Source organism: Vulpes lagopus, chromosome 7, assembly GCF_018345385.1.
Source record: "Vulpes lagopus strain Blue_001 chromosome 7, ASM1834538v1, whole genome shotgun sequence".
Taxonomy (NCBI): Eukaryota; Metazoa; Chordata; class Mammalia; order Carnivora; family Canidae; genus Vulpes; species Vulpes lagopus.
Genome location: NC_054830.1, coordinates 27,613,766 through 27,633,317, shown reverse-complemented (window position 1 = coordinate 27,633,317; position 19,552 = coordinate 27,613,766). Strand labels below are relative to the sequence as shown.

The window sequence follows — 19,552 nt, the reverse complement described above, 5'->3', positions numbered from 1 at the left end:
ACTCTCCGATATGGTGGGCTCTAAGTACCCCAATATACTTCACACCATTATTATCCTTTTTCTCAATTCTGAAGGAAATATTTGTGCAAAATGTGTAGTCTTTTCACAAAATAAGCAAGATATTTTAGCATGTATTTCTCAGGCTACTTCTGTATCTATAAGAGGACCTCAGAGACATAAACATTCTCCAGACTATTGTTTAAACCTACCCTGGTGGTCATTTAGGAGAAGAGCAATAATTGCTGCCTTGTTTTTTAATTTGTAGGAACTAAATATGTACACATATAAATAGATGTCCAGTTTCAAAACCATAGATGACAAGACTTTGTACATAGCAACCTTAGGATTGATACTGAGATACCACATGAGAACAGAATATGTTGGGGGAAGTTTAGTTTAGATTACTAGCTTTCCTGTATAAGCACTTAAGGACTCTATATAATCCATCAGGAGAAGATTACTCATATTTAACTTCCCTTCCTAAGTATATGCCAGCAGCTATGCTAGTCACAGTTATATGATAGTGATCAAGATGACATCTGTGAACTGAGAGAATTTTCTTTTTAGTGGTGTGTAAGAAAGAGTTGACTGTCAGTTTTGCACAAGATTGCCAGAAAAACCTATATTGATAGAGCAAAGCAATGCTTTTAGACCTAACACAGTAAGGGATACACCACTTTGGCAGAATCTGAGTAGGATCTCAAAATAGGGAAATTAAGTAGTGCATTCATGAAGTGTAGGTTTGAACTGGGTCATTTTATTTATTTATTTATTTATTTATTTATTTATTTATTTATTTATTTTTAAGATTTTATTTATTCTTTCATGAGAGACACAGAGAGACAGACAGAGACAGAGAGACAGAGACAGAGAGAGAGAGAGAGAGAGAGAGGCAGAGACACAGGCAGAGGGAGAGGCAGGCTCCATGCAGGGAGCCTGCTGCAGGACTCCATCCCAGGACTTCAAGATCATGCCATGGGCAGAAGTCAGGCGCTAAACCGCTGAGCCAACCAGGGATCCCTGAACTAGGTTATTTTATTTTATTTATTTTTTATTTATTTATTTTTTTTTAATTTTTATTTATTTATGATAGTCACAGAGAGAGAGAGAGAGAGAGGCAGAGACACAGGCAGAGGGAGAAGCGGGCTCCATGCACCGGGAGCCCGATGTGGGATTCGATCCCGGGTCTCCAGGATCGCGCCCTGGTCCAAAGGCAGGCGCCAAACCGCTGCGCCACCCAGGGATCCCTGAACTAGGTTATTTTAAAGCAAATATTCCAAGTCAGGAAACTGATTGGAGTTGAGCAGAGTTTGGGACATAATAACTTTGTGATGATGCTATAGAAAGGTGAGGGTCTTGAAGTAGCCTTGATAAACTGATTGCCTTGCTAAATAAACTCCTTTAGTTAGTTCATAGATTTTTATTCCAGGAACAGTTATTTCCCAGAGCAGGTAACTCAGTTGTTTTTATTTGTTGTTAGTAATAATGAACAGAAGAATAAGAATATGCCTAATTCCAGAATTTTCACAAAGGATATGAAATTGTTCTTTTCAGTTATCGCAAGTTAATGAACTGAAATCCTTAACGTGCAGCCATAAGGAGGATTTAAATAAAAGGCAAAATTCTTATTCTGTTAAATGAAAAAAAGGATCTTTTTCCTTGCTATTCTCATTTAAAAAAAAATAATTAGATGAATATGGGAAATCTCTTTTGTTATTCCAATATAATTCTATTTGGGGTTGAAAATTATTTTCTTTTTTAAAATAAAGTTATGGACTTCTAATGAAAGCAATATTTAAGCCTTTTGCTGTTACCATCATTCATGCTCAATTTGAAGGCATGAGTGTTTTCATTTAGGTTAATATTTAGGCTAGGCTGAGCTGGACCAAGTCTGTTGGCTGGGCTCTTAGGCCTGCTGTATGCATTCTTCTAATAGCTCTCTTACTTATTTCTGCTTATCTAAAATTCCTAGACCCATTCTAATAGACTCCAAGAAATTTCCTGTTCTTTGTATTAATAAATTTGTGCTTTACTCAAGTTATTTGAAATAGTTGGGAGGTTACCTTAATTTTGGAAATACCTGTTGTTGTTGTTATGGATATATTTTTGTTACATATTTTTGTTTTCATAAAATCCAGCCATTTTATGTATTCCTTCCTTCCTTCATTCATTCATCAATCATAGCTGATGATAACTCTTCCTGAAAGTGCAAAGGGAAATATAACATTTAAATGGGTATACTCACATAATGTTAAATTTATTTTGCTCATTCCATATATATGATATATTCTTAGGCAAGTATTCAGGTATTCAAGTTCAGTATTCAGTATTCAAGTTTTTCTGTCCGTCCTTCCTCACATATTTACTGAGTGACTGAGAGGTAGTTTGCAATATGTATCCCAGGTCCTGGATATTTGCAGCTGGGGATTTAGTGGTGAAAAGAATTGAACCAATGCCTGCCTTCAGGGAACTAATCATCAAGTAAGAGAGAAAGATGTTGAACCATGAGTGAGATATTTGAGTGTAGTATTGGAGCCCTGATAAGGAGTATTAAAAAGCGATCTGATGTTATAAAAGCTGACCTAAGAGTGGAAGGCGGATAAGGAGGATGGAAGGAATAGAAGACCATGAGGGAAAGAGTGATCTAGGTAGAGAGAAAAATCATGCAGGAACTCTAATGAGGAAAGGACTAGAACTCAAGCACCTATCAGGATTGCTGAAAGGAATTTGTTATTGTTGTACTATCTTTGTTAAATGTTAATTATTGAAAAAAGCTAATTGTTTTAATGAAAGTTATATGCGATTTTTAATATTTAATCTATGCAAACAAAATGCTTTTATTAATTTCTCTATAAGTTTCAGAACATTTGTTTTTTGGTAATTTTAAACATTTGCAAAGGATCCTTTAACATGTCCTTCTTAAAGATTGAGCTCTCATCTACATACTTGCCGACAGAAATAGTAGTTTCACCTTAGATAAACAAACCTAGAGTTTAGGAGGTACTATTTTGTTAATTGCTGCCTCAAATTGGTTGTTTACTGTCATTTGATTTATTGACAGTGACTAGAATCACACCAGCAGTATAATCATCATAAAAAATAGTGCGGCTTTTTCTTTTAAATGGAGAATTATACTTCTAATTTAATAAAGTTTCTTCTAAAGGACAATTGGATGTTAATTCAAAGAAAAATTAAGTTTTAGGTTTTATCCTGTGCTTATTCAGAACATTAGAGAATCCGCAAATCTCTTAATCTTTACTTTCCAAATAATAGAAAGGCAGTAATAAAATGCCTGTGTAAGCAAATTATCTCCTAGCATAGAAGTTCTTTTTATGTAAATCTTATATTTTGAATAGAATGGCTTATCGGATCTGGTATGTGTGGTTTTTACATCAATCCATTGTTTACCTTGTTAGATAGTGGGCAGATTAACTACATAGAGAGGAGTCAGGTAAATTCAAACTGAGTTCATCACTGGTTATTTTGATAGTATCTCTGAGACCCAGTTCAAAGGATTCTCCTTGATTTATCATCATTGTCAGTCATCTGGTTTTGTTACTGGTGAATGCATGGAACACTAGAGTTCCATTTTCAAAATCACTATTTGCACCTCATGTAGTGGGAGGAAGGCCCTACACACACATCTGTTGAATCATCTGCATTTGGGGATTTTGCCTGCCTACCTTGGTTGGTCTGTCTACCTGCCTCTGTCCTGAGCTCAGGGACTAGAGTTCTAACATTTGTCTTTATGACCTCAGCCTCATTTTGTACTAAAGTGACCATTCTAATAACATCTTTAGCCTCACTGAAGTTCAGAACTTCAGAGTAGTCTTTGATTACTTTTAGGGTCCTCGGTCAAACTCAGGATTTGGTGAGTGTGCTTAGGAGAAATTGGTAGAGTATGAGTAAAACAAAACTTACCATTAGATACTTCCTACAGGATTGTCCCAAACACACTGCTTTTCCTGACCTATGATAGTCTTCCTAAATAGCATCTAGGTTCTGCGCCTTCACAAATCTAGGCAAATCCTCTGTTGTTTAAGGCTGAGCCCAAGTGTCTCTGGTTTATATACATCCCTGCATGATTCTCCTACCCTAGCTAAGAGTTGTTTGTGTCTTCTATACTTTGAGCCTCATTTCTAGAAGTACTTGTCGGATTCCACCTCACATTGGAATAAATATATAAACATTACTTTAATTTCTTGAGAGCCAGTTTACAACCTTATTTGTGTTTGCATATGTCAGAGCACTGATCATCTGCTAGCCCATGAACAAAGCATTCTTGAATTTCCTAGAGTATGAATGGCCGTCCTACAGAGTGGCATTGAGCTTGAGCTCTGAAGATGGGCTGACTGGATCTATATGTTGACTCCACAAACCTTTATTACCTTGAACTAGTTTCTGTATCTTCATTTCCTCATTGGGTTGTCATAACCATTTAATGAAACACTACATATAAAATCTCTAATGCTATACCTGGAATTGAGTAAGTGCTCACAAAATGTCAACAAGCATGATGGATAGGAGTTCAGAATGTACCTGAAACCTAAATATTACTATTTATTTTATAAAAAAGCAGGTACTTGCAGATGATCTTAGAGTCTCAGCTCTCTGCTAGGCAGTATGCTAAGTGTTGAGACTACAAAAGTAAATGCCAAATATCTTCATAACGTGGAAGAGGAAGAATCAATACCAGCAACAGAAGCTCAGTGTGGGTCAGCATGGGACTTTTGTGTATGTGTGAGGCAGTGATATGGAGAAGTGAATTCCATGGTAAAGGAGTTCATATATCCCATAAAATGGGTATCATTTGATCTCATATTTATTGTGCTCTGATAATATACATAGATCTAGATTCTAACATCAATAAATGAGATTATTTTTAGATTATTTCTAATTTCTAGTTTAGGTAATTTCTAACTTATTGATGAACAAGCCTATTATCAGAGATGCTAATGGGAAATAAATAAACAAAGGCTGTACTTCTTTGTCTTTTTTGTCTAGCTTTTCAGTGCTAACAACTTATCACTGACCTCAAAGATGGTCAGCAGAAGGTAATCTCCAAACAACAACTATTTACTGTATCATCCTGTAGATCCTTGGTAACAGCCAACAGGAAGAAAATCCCCCAGCAGTCAGACATGGGTCTTGTTCTGTTGATTGCAGTAGAAAACCCTGCTTTATCTAGGTGGAGACCATTGAAAGTTGTCTTTTGATGCACTTTCTATCTTATATCGAAAGAAGAACATTGTGCAGTCTACTGTGCTACATGGTTTAATAGTGAGATAGGCTTTCTCTGGGAAGATAAAATCCCCTCTAACATCCATGCCCATGCTTCTGTGTGGATTCTTTTCTTTCTACCATTAAGTCCTCTCTTCCACACTTTGAAATGCCAAAGATGAACTAATCTCTGAAGTTGAATATAGAAGGGCTACTTTGAATCATGGCCCATTTTAATTTGAGCTTTTTCCTACCTCATTTTTGCTGAAAAATCCTTCCATTTGGGTTTTAATAGGGGTCATTCTGTGAACAGCATTTCATAGCCAGTTATAGTTGTCAAAGTTTTGCATTTATATGATAATTTATAGTCCAAAGTGCTTTTCTGCATGCACATCTGTTACAAATTCTGCTGCCCATTTTTTGAAAAGGGAATCCACTTTCCTCTCCCCATACTGCAGGTGAGGTCAGTGAGGCCAAGGTCTGGGCTAGTGGAAAAGACACACCTTCATCACTGTGTGAGCAGCAGAAACTAACTCCAAAGTAACTATAACCAAAATAAGAATTGTATGTTGAGGACCCAGGTCTGTCTCGCTGCCTCAGGAAATAGAGAATCCAGCAAGGTTTCACGAGGAAAAGCATGGCAGATCTATAGTCAGGATATGAGTCTCTGCTTCACTTTCAGTTTTCTCAGCTTGCCAGCCTGCTCTGTTTATCTTTGGTCGGGGTCCTACATGCCTGCATGACATGGCTTCCCAGAGCACTGAGTCTCTATCACTTGACTTGAATTGGATTAGTAATGACTCAACCTTTGAATTCTACCTACAAATTCTCTACGTGGAGAGAATCTGATTGGCTGGCCTGGGGTGATTCAGGTGTATGCCCTCAGTCATTTCAGATCAGGCTGTGTATGCGGGCTATGGAAGACTCACTTTCAGAGAAGGGTTATATCAGCCAGGAGAGGCACTAAAAGGAGTCCTTTAGCCACCTCCTGCTTTTGCAAGTAATTGTATGTTCATCCATAAATATAGAACTCACTTTTTTTTTTTATGATTTGGAGTAAGTTGTTTTAATGAAATTATTTTTTCCCTTCTGAGTTGCCATAACACTCTGTGGTTTCTATTCTTAATTCCTTCATTTTAAACAATTCTGTGTGTCTCTGCTTCATTAGTCTGTGAACTACTTGTGGACAGTTACCATGTATTACTCACTTTTTAGATTCTCAGTGCCTGCACAATGCTAGCATATTGTAAGTGTTCAGTAGATGCTGGTCAAATGAAGAAATAGATAATAGATGGAATCAAAAGATATGTCTTTGTGACTCAGGTATTTTGTGTTTAAATCACAAAAGACCAAAGGATAACTTAGACCAAAATCACTGCTTAAAGTGATGAATTAAAAAAAAATTATGTTGTTGAGATAAACTGCTCATAACGTAGTCACAGTGCATTAGGAAAACACCAAGATTCCTCACAAGACCAGTCACTGGATGATCCCAAGTAAGTGCACCTGCTGGTCAGTGTAAGAAAACTATTTCTAATTCTAAGAGATTCTAGACTTCAAATGAGTAGACAGTAAAATTCCAGAGACTAAATAAACCAAGTTAAGTTTTCAAATAAAGAGAAGATGTGGAAAACTGAAAATATCTCAAATGTCCATACTTGTTTCCTTAAATGCTATCTTCCAGTTTTTATTTTGAAAGCATTTACTGATTAAAATGGAATACCATTTAATCAGTAAATTTTCTATCACTGTCAAAACGGATTATCCAAAACAGTGACTTAAAGCAACTAAAATTTCTTATTTTGTAGTTCTGGAGGTCAGAAGTGTGAATCAGGTCTCCTTGGGCTGAAGTCAAGGTTTTGGCAGAGCTGTGATCCTTCCTAGAAACTCTAGGAAAGAACTTATTTGCCGTTTCTAACTGCTAGGCACTGGGTGCATTTTTGGCTCATACTCCTTTAATTCCAGCAAGGGCAGGTCATGCTCCTCTCACCTTTCATCACTCTGACCTCTTCAGGCTTCCTTGTCCAATATTTGCAAATCCTTGTGATAACTCTGGACCTACCGAGATAATCCAGGATTATCTTCCTACTTGAAGATCAGCTGATTAGCAACCTTAATTTCATCTTCAAACTTAATGACTCTTTGCAATGTAAGGTAGCATATTCAAAATTTCTAGAAATTAGAGAACAGAGTTTTTTAAGAGGCCATTATTCTGCCCATCACCTATTGTGGACATAATCAGGTAATATGGAGGATATAAGGGTAAATAATATATTACAATAAAGGAGTCTATTGTCTGAGGAAAAGGCAATGACAGATTACCTAAGTCTCTCTGGTCTCTGTCTCAAAATTTCCTCATCACTTACACAAATGTGCTGTCTCTTGATCTGTGTGCTAGTCTCAGTTCATGTTTTCTAGTCATACTTATAGGGTTTCCCCTACTGAGCATCTAATGTGTGTCAAGACTTAATCATCATTACACTAAGGTATGAATAAGATACCACTCCTTACTTTGACTAGACAAATTTGACTAGACAAATGAATATATTATTATAAATTATGAAATAAAGTAATTTCCCTAAAACTGTTAGTGATCTAATCTGAGAACGAGAAGTGAAAATTGCGAATTATCCCAAAGTTAAATTATATTTAAAATCCTCAAGCTAGAGCACCCCAGGTGGCTCAGTGGTTTAGCGCAGACTTCAGCCCAGGGCCTGATCCTGGAGACCCAGGTTTGGGTCCCACATCAGGCTCTCTGCATGGAGCCTGCTTCTCCCTCTGCCTGTGTCTCTGTCTCTGTCTCTGTCTCTCTCTCTCTCTCTCTGTGTGTGTGTGTATGTCTCATGAATAAATAAATAAAATCTTAAAAAAAAATCCTCAAGCTAAATGCTGTAAGAGATACAGATTTTTAAACATAAGAATACTATACTAAAAACTGAAGTTTGGACTCATTTTCAAGAAGTTAAAGCAATAGGATGTTAATGGCAGAAAATCTTTTTTTCTTTCTTCTTCTTCTTTTTTTTTAGTTACCTTCTTTGTCCATTTAGACTTCAAGGACAAGTTTGAGGATCAATGAATGATATCCATAGTTTGCATTTAAATTTGAAGGTTATTTATTAAGTGACATTTTCAGTGAGATACAAAACCTTCCTCCCGGTTAGTGATTGCGCGAAGTCATTTTTAGTACGTGTGAAAGAGCAGTGAATCAGAATATTTATAGTTTAGCACTTTTTAAAATGTCCTTCAAATATGTGTGCACATAATAGCTTCATAGAATACCGAGTCCAAGTTTTGCAGGGCTTAGACTAAATAGCAAACTCACCTTCACAAAAGGGTTTGCACCCTTATGTTCATGGTGGCTGACCATCTAGGAAAGAATATAATGCCAGATAAATAATGCATTAGGAGCAATCCTAGATCATATGTTTTTGTTTTACCTGAATTGGCTATTACTAAGCCTTTAAATATTGGCTGAATAATGAATTAATGATGTGTAGGTGAAAGCGCCAATATACAATGGTCACAAAATAGTTAAGCTCTTGTACTTCTCAAAATAGGATTTTTATGGGTATTTGGTTTTGTTTTAGGGCAGGGCACATGGATACATAGGATAAACATTGAGCATCTTCCTAGAAATGAATTTTACCTAAATATTTAAGAGAACTAAGTTAAATAATTTACGTGCTGAGTAACTTAAAATATCTTATAGTGTGTCAAAATTATATTGGGAATAAAATTCACATTTTTAGTAACTGCATTTATTTCTATCTAATTTTTATCAAATATTTGAAAATTTTTATAGCATTATACAATTTCCAGGCATTTCCTATTATGTGTGTATCTGTGTGTGTGTGTGTGTGTGTGTGTGTGTGTGTTTGTATTTGTGTGAGTGAAAACAAACAGCTCTACAAGTTTTCTTATTTAAAAATAAAGGGGGCACCTTGGTGTGTTGGTCAGTTAAAATCTGCCTTTAGCTCAGGGCATGATCCTTGGGTCCTAAAATCAGCTCCACAAGAGGCTCCCTGCTCAGTGGGGAATCTGCTCCTCCCTTTGCCTCTGCTCCTCTCTTCTGCTCATTGTCTCTTTCTCTGTCTCAAAGAAATAAAGTCTTTAAAAAATTTTTTAAAAATAAATGAAAAACTCCAATATTGTTCCTCTTGCTCTCTCTCTCATTGTCATCCTCCTTTTTTTTTTTTTTTTTTTTTTTTAATTTTTATTTATTTATGATAGTCACAGAGAGAGAGAGAGGCAGAGACACAGGCAGAGGGAGAAGCAGGCTCCATGCACCGGGAGCCCGATGTGGGATTCGATCCTGGGTCTCCAGGATCGCGCCCTGGGCTAAAGGCAGGCGCCAAACCGCTGCGCCACTCAGGGATCCCCATCCTCCTTTTAAACTGGTCATTTTGGTATATTTACTTCTGTATCTCTAAATAATATTTATATGGTTACTTTTATTTTAGTTTTAAGCTTTTTCTGTTGATTTTTCATTACTGAGGTGGAGTATTAACTATCGTTCATCCCTCCACCTGTATTGCACATGGTTCCCCGTCTTCCCCTCTTCTTCTCAAGTAGTGTTACCCTAATTTTGATGACATCAATGCTTGGTATTTAGTGTACTATATAAATGCCATCTAAAGCTCAACCATGAGATAGAGTTCCTACCTGCCTGTTGTTTTCTCTGGAAGGAATAATTGTCTTCTTTTTTAGAGTGGTATCATTTTCTAAATACTTAACAACTATGGCAGCCCAAAAGTCTTCAGTTGGCCTCAGTGCTCCTCACGATGTTCACATGGTTCTAGTTTTCTGCCAGTTTCATCTTCCTGAAGAAGCCTATCCTGGAGCCTTGCGTTCAGCTGTGCCTTGTTACTCCATGTCCAGGGACCCTCTGTCTTACCCCCTAAGGAACAAAATTTGCATCACTGGCACAGGTAGACGAAACGCAGTTGCCTGACTATGGGAAATGGAGAAGAAGATCTTTGGATTTGTTGTTTCTTTCTTATTTTGTTTTCTGTTCTGTTCTTCCCCCCCCCTTTTTTTCTTTTTTTTTTTGATAAGTTTTATTGAGATATAAGTCACGAACCATACCATTTGTCAATTTAAAGTATATAATTCTGGGGTGCCTGGGTGGCTCCATCATTTAAGTGCCTGGCTTCCACTCCAGTAATAATCCTGGGGTCCTGGAATGGAGCCCCAAATCAAGCATCCTGCTCAGTGGGGAGTCTGCTTCTCCCTCTCCTTCTACCCCTCGCTACCCCTTGTGCTCTTTCTTTCTCAAATAGATAAATAAAATATTTTTTTGAAAGTATATAATGCCATAGCTTTTAGTTTATTCACAGAGCTGTGCAACCATTACCACTGTCAATTCAGAACATTTTCCTCATCCCAGAAAGAAATGTAAAACTCATTAACATTCACTATCCATTTCCTCCCGCCCTAGGCCATCATTAATCTGCTTGTTACTTCTCTATATTGTCTTATTCTAGATATTTCATCTAAATAAAATCAAATGATACGTGCTCTTCTGTAACTGGCTTCTTTCACTTAGCGTCCTGTTCTCAAGCTTTATCTAAGTTGTACTGTGTATCATAAACTGCATTTCTTTTTATTGCTAATATTACATTTTATTTATCTTTTTATCAATTGATATTTGACTTTTTTCCACTCTTGAGCTACTATGAATAATGATGTTAGAAACATTGTTGTAGGGGCACCTGGGTGGCTCATTTGGTTAAGCATCTAACTTCAGCTCAGGTCATGATCTCAGGGTCTTGGGATCCAGCCGAGCATTGGGCTCCCTGCTTGGTGGGGAGTTTGCTTATTCCTCTCCCTCTGCCTGTCTCTCCTCCTGCTTTTGCGCTCTCTGTGTCAGATGAATAAATAATATCTTTAAAAAAAATAAACATGCATGTATAAGCTTTTTATGTGGGCATATACTTTTGTTTCTCTTGAGTGTATACATGGCAGTGCAGTTACTGAGTCATATAGTAACTCTGTGTTTTGACCTTTTGAGGAGATGCCCAAATGTCTGGCACAGTTATACATTACCAACAGCAGTATAGGAGGGTTCTAATTTCTCCACTTTGTTATCATTTGTTATTAACTGTGTTTTTGATTAAAGCCATTTTCATGGGTGGGAGGTGGTAACTGATTGTGATTTTGATCTGTGTTTCTCTTATAGCTGATGATGTGCAGCATCTTTCCATGTGTTTGCTGGCCATTTGTTTATCATGTTTGGAGAAATGTCTGTTTAGATCCTTTATCCATTTTTAAGTGGGTTGTTTATTGAGTTGTAAGAGTTTCATAGAAACTTATTAGATATATGACTTGCAAATATTTTCTCTCATTCTTTTGATTTTCCTTTCACTTTCTTGATGGTATCTTTGAAGCACAATCATTTTACATTTGAAGAAGTCCAGGGTATCTACTTTTGTTGTTGTTGCTTGTGCTTTTGGTATCATTTTTAAGAAACCAATGCCTAATCTGTGATCATAAATACTGACACCTATCTTTTCTTCTGAGTTTTATAGTTTGAAGTCTTTCATTTAGATCTTTGATCCATTTTGAGTTAATTTTTGAATACTGTGTGACATAGGGGCCCAGCTTAATTTTTTTTTAAATTTAAATTCAATTTGCCAACATATAGTATGACACCCAGTGCTCATCACATCACATGTTCTCCTTAATGCTTGTCACCTGGTTACTTTGTTCCCCTACCTACCTCCTCTTCATTTTTTCTTCACATGGATAGCCACTTATTCTATGACTATTTTTAATATGACAATTCTTTCCTAATCCACATAATGTTAAAAGATACCAAAGCTCAAATGAATTTCCTTCTTGTTAATTATGTACCTATGTGTTTTTCATCTTCAGAGTATGTATTCCTTCTGCACTATCACTGTATGGTTCAGTTGAAAAATTTGGGGAAAAAATTGGTATAAAGAAAACAAAGGAGAATGGATATAACCCCAAACACGAATGTGTTTGGAAATAGGCTTTTCTTTGAAAGAAGCCATGGAGAATATGCAAGGAAGACACATATTAAACTAAAGGTCAGCTTAGGTCATGTATTCTCAGAAGCAATGATATTACCCCCAAGTGGATAAAAATTGGTTCTTGGTAAAAGTAAAAATCTTACTCTTTTCAAGTTTGAAGTACAGACATACATAATACATAAACAGATATACAGGAAATCTGTGGTATTAATATTTGAGGGAAGCAATTAGGAAAAGGGCTCATAAAGGAGACAATAATGAAAAAAACAGTTGAGAGACACTAGGTTACGTAAAAATGACACTTCATAATTTCCTTAGAAATTCTGTAAGTGACCCATGTTGTATATACTTGTTTTTGGCATATCACAGTTTCTCATGCACTTGAATACTGAAAACCACCCAAGAAAAGGAAAAGAGAAAAGGAGCATTATATCCAATTGCCTGGGTATTGAAGCCACCCCCAGTAAAGATTTTTAGGGAATTCTAAATGGTTCACCTGCAATGTTTGCTCTCTTGTGTTTGCATATGAACTATTAATTTAATATCTTGCAATAGATTTGTTTTAAATCTAAATTTAAATAAGGATTAAATAAGACAGTAGAGTCTGCATTTTGTAGTGGGGAGATGTGTGTGCACCAAGGGTTTTCAAATATTTTCTTAAATTGAATATCCCATTTGATAATGTTCTGTAATACTGTCTTCTTTCTTTAGAAGCTATAAGTATTATGGCCACTGGTTTGGATATATCTAATGTGGGCTAAGTTATTCATAGAAAGTCTTTATTAGTAAATGTACAGCTAAATGGATTGAAAATCTCTTTACCTCTTGAGTCTGTCTTCCCATGCTTTTGATTGTACTGCTTTATCATGTCTGTATACAAGTGTTATATTTACCGGATAGGGTGCTGCTACCTACAGAATGGATTTTAGAGAGTCTCTCTCCATCTCCCTACCCCCACCCCCAAGAAGGTAAGGATGTAAAAGTAAGGATGAATGTATGTTTCGGTAGAAGGCTTTTCTTTGGATCCATCTCTGTTATTTTTATTCCCTACTTTGATGAATACAATGGAAGATGATGGTGCATATTTTGTTGGTGGTATTCTCAGCCAACCACCCATGGACATACTATGCTTAATTTCAACAGATCAAAATGATCTGAAAGAAAAATACTTCAGATAATTGGTAAAGTTACCAAAATAAATCTAAAACATCTCCAAGACAGCAATAACAATAACAAAGCCTTTCACTTTTTCCTGGACCTGTTATTGGGGAGGCTTCAAATTAGTCCAGGCTGATCAGCTAGATTGTAAATAGAAGAACATGTTGAAAACCATGTTAAAGTTAAACATTTTATTTCTTTCATTTTTATATTTCAATATAATCTATATACAATAAAGCACACTTTTTAAGTGCATTGTTTATTGAATTTTGATAACTGTATGCACCTGTAATCACACAAGCAATAACATAGTTCTCTCAAATAAAAAATTTCCTCCATACCTTTTGCAGTCAACCCCTCCCTACAACCCCTAACCTCAGGCATTCACTAATTTGCTTCCTTGTCATTGCAGATTAGATTTGACTCTTCCAGATTTTCATATTAATGAAATTATGCAACATGCACTTTTTTGTGTCTGGCTTTTTTTCTCATTTTTATTATTGCATCTATCAGTGATTCGTTACTTTTTATTGATGAATAGTATTGTGTTATTATACCATAATTTGTTTATCTACTCATCTAGTAATGGAAATTTGAGTTATTTCTGCTTTATGACTTTTATAAAGACAGTTATGATTTTTTCATATACATGCTGTTTTTGGAGAACATGTTTGCATTTCATTAAGTAAATACTCCCAAAAGTGGAAGTATTGAGTCAAATAATGTATTTATAAATAATTTTATAAGAAATTGTCAGCTGTTGGGATCCCTGGGTGGCGCAGCGGTTTAGCGCCTGCCTTTGGCCCAGGGCGCGATCCTGGAGACCCCGGATCGAATCCCACATCGGGATCCCAGGGCATGGAGCCTGCTTCTCCCTCTGCCTATGCCTCTGCCTCTCTCTCTCTCTCTCTCTGTGATGACTCTCTGTGATGACTATCATAAATAAATAAAAATTAAAAAAAAATTGTCAGCTGTTTTCCAAAATGGTTATATCAGTTTATATTTCATCAGCAAAGTGTAAAAGTTCCAATTGCTGCCTGCCCTCATCAGTGCTTGGTATTGCCACTTTAATTTCACCCATTCTGTTGGTGGATGTGGTGTCTCATTTGGATTTTAATTTGCATTTCTCTAATGACTAATGATAAACATCTTGTGCTTTTGTTTTGTTCTGTGCAGTATCATTTCAGTTCTTTTGCCTATTTTTAATTGAACTATCTTGTTATTGAGTTGTAAGAGTTATTCTGAATGTTGGTCCATTATTAGATATATATATTGGAAATATTTTCTTCTAGCCCATGACTTGTCTTTTTATGTTTCAACTGACATTTAAGTGGTAGTGGCATATAAAGAGCTAGAGTATTTTTAAATTAAATTAAAATTTTAAATTGTAATTCCAATATAGTTAACATACAGTATTAGTTTCAAGTGTGCAATATAGTGATTAAGCAGTTTTGTATATTGCTCAGTGCCCATGATGATAAGCATTCTCTAAATTCCCTTCACTTATGTCACCCATTGCCCCATTTATCTCTCCTCTGGTAACCATCCGTTTGTTATCTACAGTGGAGAGTCTGTTTTTTTTGGTTTGTCTCTTTCCCTCTTTGTTTCATTTCTTAAATTCTACATATGAATGAAATCATATGGTATTTGTCTTTGACTTATTTTGCTTGGCATTATGCTGTCTAGCTCCATGTATATTGTTGCAAATGGCAAGATTTCATCCTTTTTATGGCTGAGTAATATTCATTATTCTTTATCCATTCATCTATTGAAGGAAGCTTGGGTTGCTTCCATAATTTGGCTATTGTGCATAACATTGGAATAAACATAGGAATGCACATATCTTTTTGAATTAGTGTTTTTGTACGCTTTGAGTAAATGCCTAGTAGTGGAATTACTGGATCATAGAATAGCCTTATTTTTAATTTTTTAAGGAAATTTCCTACCCTTTTCCACAGTGGATGTACCAGTTTGTATTCCCACCAGTAGTGCATAAGGGTTCCTTTTCCTCTACATCTCTCTAGTATTTGTTTCTTGTGTTTTTTTATTTTAGCTATTCTGACAGGCTTGAGGTGACACTTCATTATAGTTTTGATTTATATTTCCTTGATGATGAGTGATGCTGGCATCTTTTTATATGTCTGGGGGCCATCTGTATGTCTTCTTTGGAGAAACATCTGTTCATGTCTTCTGCCCATTTTTAGTCGGATTTTGGTTTTTTGGGTTTTGTGTAAGTTCTTTATATATTTTGGTTGCTAACCCTTTATTGGATTATGTCATTTGCAAATATCCTCTCCGATTCCAAAGGTGTCTTTTAATTTTTATGATTGTTTCCTTTGCTGTGCAGAAAGTTTTTATTTTGAGATGTTCTTATGGCTCATGTCATTTATTACTCTGTGCTCTCTTCTAGGATCTGGTTTGGTTTCAAGTCTCCTATTTAGGTCTTTAATCCATTTTGATTTTGTTTTTGTGTATGCTGTGAGAAAGTGATCCAGTGTCATTCTTGTCCATATAGCTATTCAGTTTCCCCAACACCATTTGCTGAGGAGACTTTTCCCATTGCATTTTTTTCCTTTGTTGAAAATTAATTGGCCCTGTAATTGTGAGTTTATTTCTGGGCTCTCTGTTCTGTTCTGTTGATCTAGGTGTCTGTTTTAAATCAGGACTATACTATTTTGATTAGTACACCATTATACTGTATGTTGAAATCTGGGATTTTGATACTTAGAGTTTTATTCTTTTTCAAGATTGCCTAAACTATTTGCAGTCTTTTGTAGCTCCATACAAATTTTAGAATTCTTTTAGTTCTGTGATGCTGTGATGCTGTGATTCTTTTAGTTCTGTGATGCTGTGATGCTGTGATGCTTTTAGTTCTAAATGCTGTTAGTATTTTGATAGGGATTGCATTAAATCAGTACAGTGCTTTGGGTAGTATGGATATTTTAACAATATTTGTCCTTCCAGTCCATGAGTATGGAACATCTTTCCATTTGTTTATTTTCCGTTCATTTCATCAAAGTCTTACAGTTTTCAGAGTACAGTTCTTCCACCTTCATGGTCAAGTTTATTCCCAGGTATTTTATTATTTTTGGTGCAATTGTAAATGGGATTATTTTTTTAAAGTTTTGTTTCTGCTACTTCATTATTAGTGTATAGAAATGCAGTGAATTTCTGTATATTTTGTATCCTTTTACCTTCCTGAATTCATATGTCAGTTATAGTTGTTTTGTTGTTTTTGTTTTTGTTTTGTTTTGTTGTCGTTGAATCTTTAAGATTTTCTATATATACAATCATATCATCTGCAAATGGTTAGTTTTACTTCTATCTTACCAATTTAAATGCCTTTTATTTTTTCTTCTTCTCTTATTAGTGTGGCTAGGACTTCCAATACGATGTGGAATAAAAGTGGTGAAAGTAAACATCCTTGTCTTTCTCCTGACCTTAGGGGAAAAGCTTAAAGAGCAAAACTTTTAAACTTTTTTTTCAATTTCAAGCCTTTTTCTAATGTATTTTGATTTACCTTTTTTATGTGCTAAGCATTTTTGTTTAATCTAAAGTTGTGAACATTTTCTCCTATAATTTTATCTGAGTGCTTTATAGTATTAGCTTTCTTGCTTTAATCTATGATGAATTTTAAGTTATCTTTTGTGGATGGTATGAAATGATGGTTGAAATTTATTTCTTAAGGATAACCACTTATACCAGGAACATTTGTTGAAACAACAACAACACTTGTGTTTTATTTGTTGAATTACCTTGCCACTTTTGCTGAAATTACTGATTATAAATGCATGAGTGTGTTTCTGAATTCTTTAATATGTTTTGTTGAGCTATGTACCTATCTCTATAGCTGTAACCACATGGTCTTGATTACTATAGCTTTTTATTAAGTTAGGAAACTAGGTATTATATGTCTCCAAACTTTGTTCTTTTTTTCTTTAGATCAATTTTTTTTTTTTTTTAGAAAGAGTTTGTGGGTATGTGCTCATGAGTTGGGGGGAGGGGCAGAAGGAGAGAACCTCAAGTGGATTCCTCACTGAGTATGAAGCCTGAGGCAGGGCTTGATTTCATGATCCATGAAATCATGACCTGAGCTGAAATCATAAGTTGGATACTTAACTGATTGAGCCACCCAGGTGCCCTCCGAACTTTCTTCTTTTTCAAAATTGTTTTGGCTATTTTAAATCCTTTTGTGGTTTTCTATATAAATTATATCATAAGTCAATTTCTACAAGTCAAAACAAGATATAGTAGCACAGGAAAAGAGAATCATTTTATAGTATTGAAGTAGCCAACTCATCAAGAAGACCTAACAATCTTGAACATTGGTAGGGGGATTAATAGTTGAGATTTGCTGTTGTTACAATCAGAGGAAGTTATAGTCAGCTCAACAGGAAATGTGTATCATTGTGTCCAGGTAGTTTTAGGGTTACACACAATTTTGATCTTAGTAGACCACTCATGAGGAAAAGAATTGGAGGTTGCCTAGAGGTAAGAGGGAAGGGCTGTTTCTGGCCTTTTTACAGGTAAATATCTGCAATCTTACACATGTATTATGAGAGAGTAAGATCAGCAAGTTTTATCTAAGTCATACAAGGAAACATGGTAATTCCTTTCAGTTAGTCAGTTCCTAGGACACAATGTTGAGATTTTGGAAAACAGAAAGCTGAGGGGATATTTTAACTATCACTGCTTTCCAAGAACAGGGCTTAGGTAAGATTCTATACTTTCAGTGCCTTTTCATATGTGGACTCTTTAATTATTTTTTAACAAGTATTACCATTTTAGGGGAGGAAAAAAATATTTTCCTCTACCATTCTCAGGTTCCTCAACTTAAGCCATATAAATGAGAATGGCAAAAGAAAAATTATCAAGAGAAGAACAAATAGAAATATATAAGCCTGTGAATTGCTCATGTAAATGTGGTGGTACCCAATGACCCAGTGATAATCAACCCAAAAGGACGGTAACCACATGGGTTTATAGACCACCTTAGGATGAAACAAACAAGACATTTTGGGTTTCTGGGGGATGGGCAGCAAGTTACGAGAAGGTCACAGGAAAAGCATGGTAGACAAGAATTTCTTAGTACAGTGTGCTATACTACTGAAGTTCATACCTTTTCCATTGATAAGACTTATTAAGAGCCCTCTTTTTGGTACGGGAGAAGGAGACACCTTTAAAAATGTAAATTTCCTTTAGGAAAGGAAATCTTGTGTCCTGTTTCTAGAGATTTTCCTGAGTCAGCTGGTTCTCAGTGGCCTTTAGCTCAAAATAATTCATGTGCCAAAAGTTGTATTTTGGGACAACATATTCTGGCTTTTCTCAATATCTTTTTGGTTCCCTAATTAGTAAAATTCATTTTATATTTGTATGAAAGCAATGTTCTTAACTTTTAAAAAATTCATACCTTGGCATGCCTTAGATGTTGGCATGTACTAATATATATATATTAGTTAGGTAGGCACATTTTTGAAGGCATATTTGTCCCGTGAATTATCTCCTTAAGTTAATTTACCAGGAGAGCAGTATTTATGCTGAACAGTAGGTCATATCAGACGGGTTTCTTTTCTGTATGTCCTGAAGTTTGTTCTTGCTTGACTCCTGAAACATCAATCAGGTCTGCTATATGGGAATAGACTACTGCCGAAAACTCCTGCACTTTATGATAGTGAGAACTTCCTTGTCGGCAAGAGTCATGACTATGATCGTGGTATTTTGTTGGTTTTAAAATGCATTTTTTTCCCTTATTTAGCCCTTCTGAAATCTCTGTGTTGGTGCCATATTAGAGTTGATGGAATTTGGTATATATGTCTTGTTCCTTTTCTCTTATATCATGGACATAAGAAAAAAATGATATAATAAATAATTTTATTAGAATTCATTAAAGTTCCAGAACATCTGGGTGGCTCAGTCAGTTAAGTGGCCAACTCTTGATTTCTACTCAGGTCATAATCTCAGGGTTCTCGGATTGAGTCCTGCATCTGGCTCCATGCTCATCGGGGAGTCTGCTTCAGGATTCATATTCATTCTCTAGCTCTCTCTCTCTCCCCTTCTCTCCCCTCCTTCCTCTCTCTGCCCCTCCCCTACTCATGTGCCTGAATGCTCACACACTTTCTCTCTCAAATAAATAAATCTTAAAAAAAATTCATTAAAGTTCCAGAAGCATTTTTTTTTTC

The 19,552-nt window shown here is 35.7% G+C and overlaps 1 protein-coding gene across 7 annotated transcripts in view; it reads left to right on the top strand.

The window, feature by feature from the left end:
- The window catches only part of FHIT (fragile histidine triad diadenosine triphosphatase), a 1,370,758-nt gene that overhangs the window by 852,400 nt on the left and 498,806 nt on the right, over positions 1-19,552 (top strand). The gene's annotated exons all lie outside the window — the stretch shown is intronic.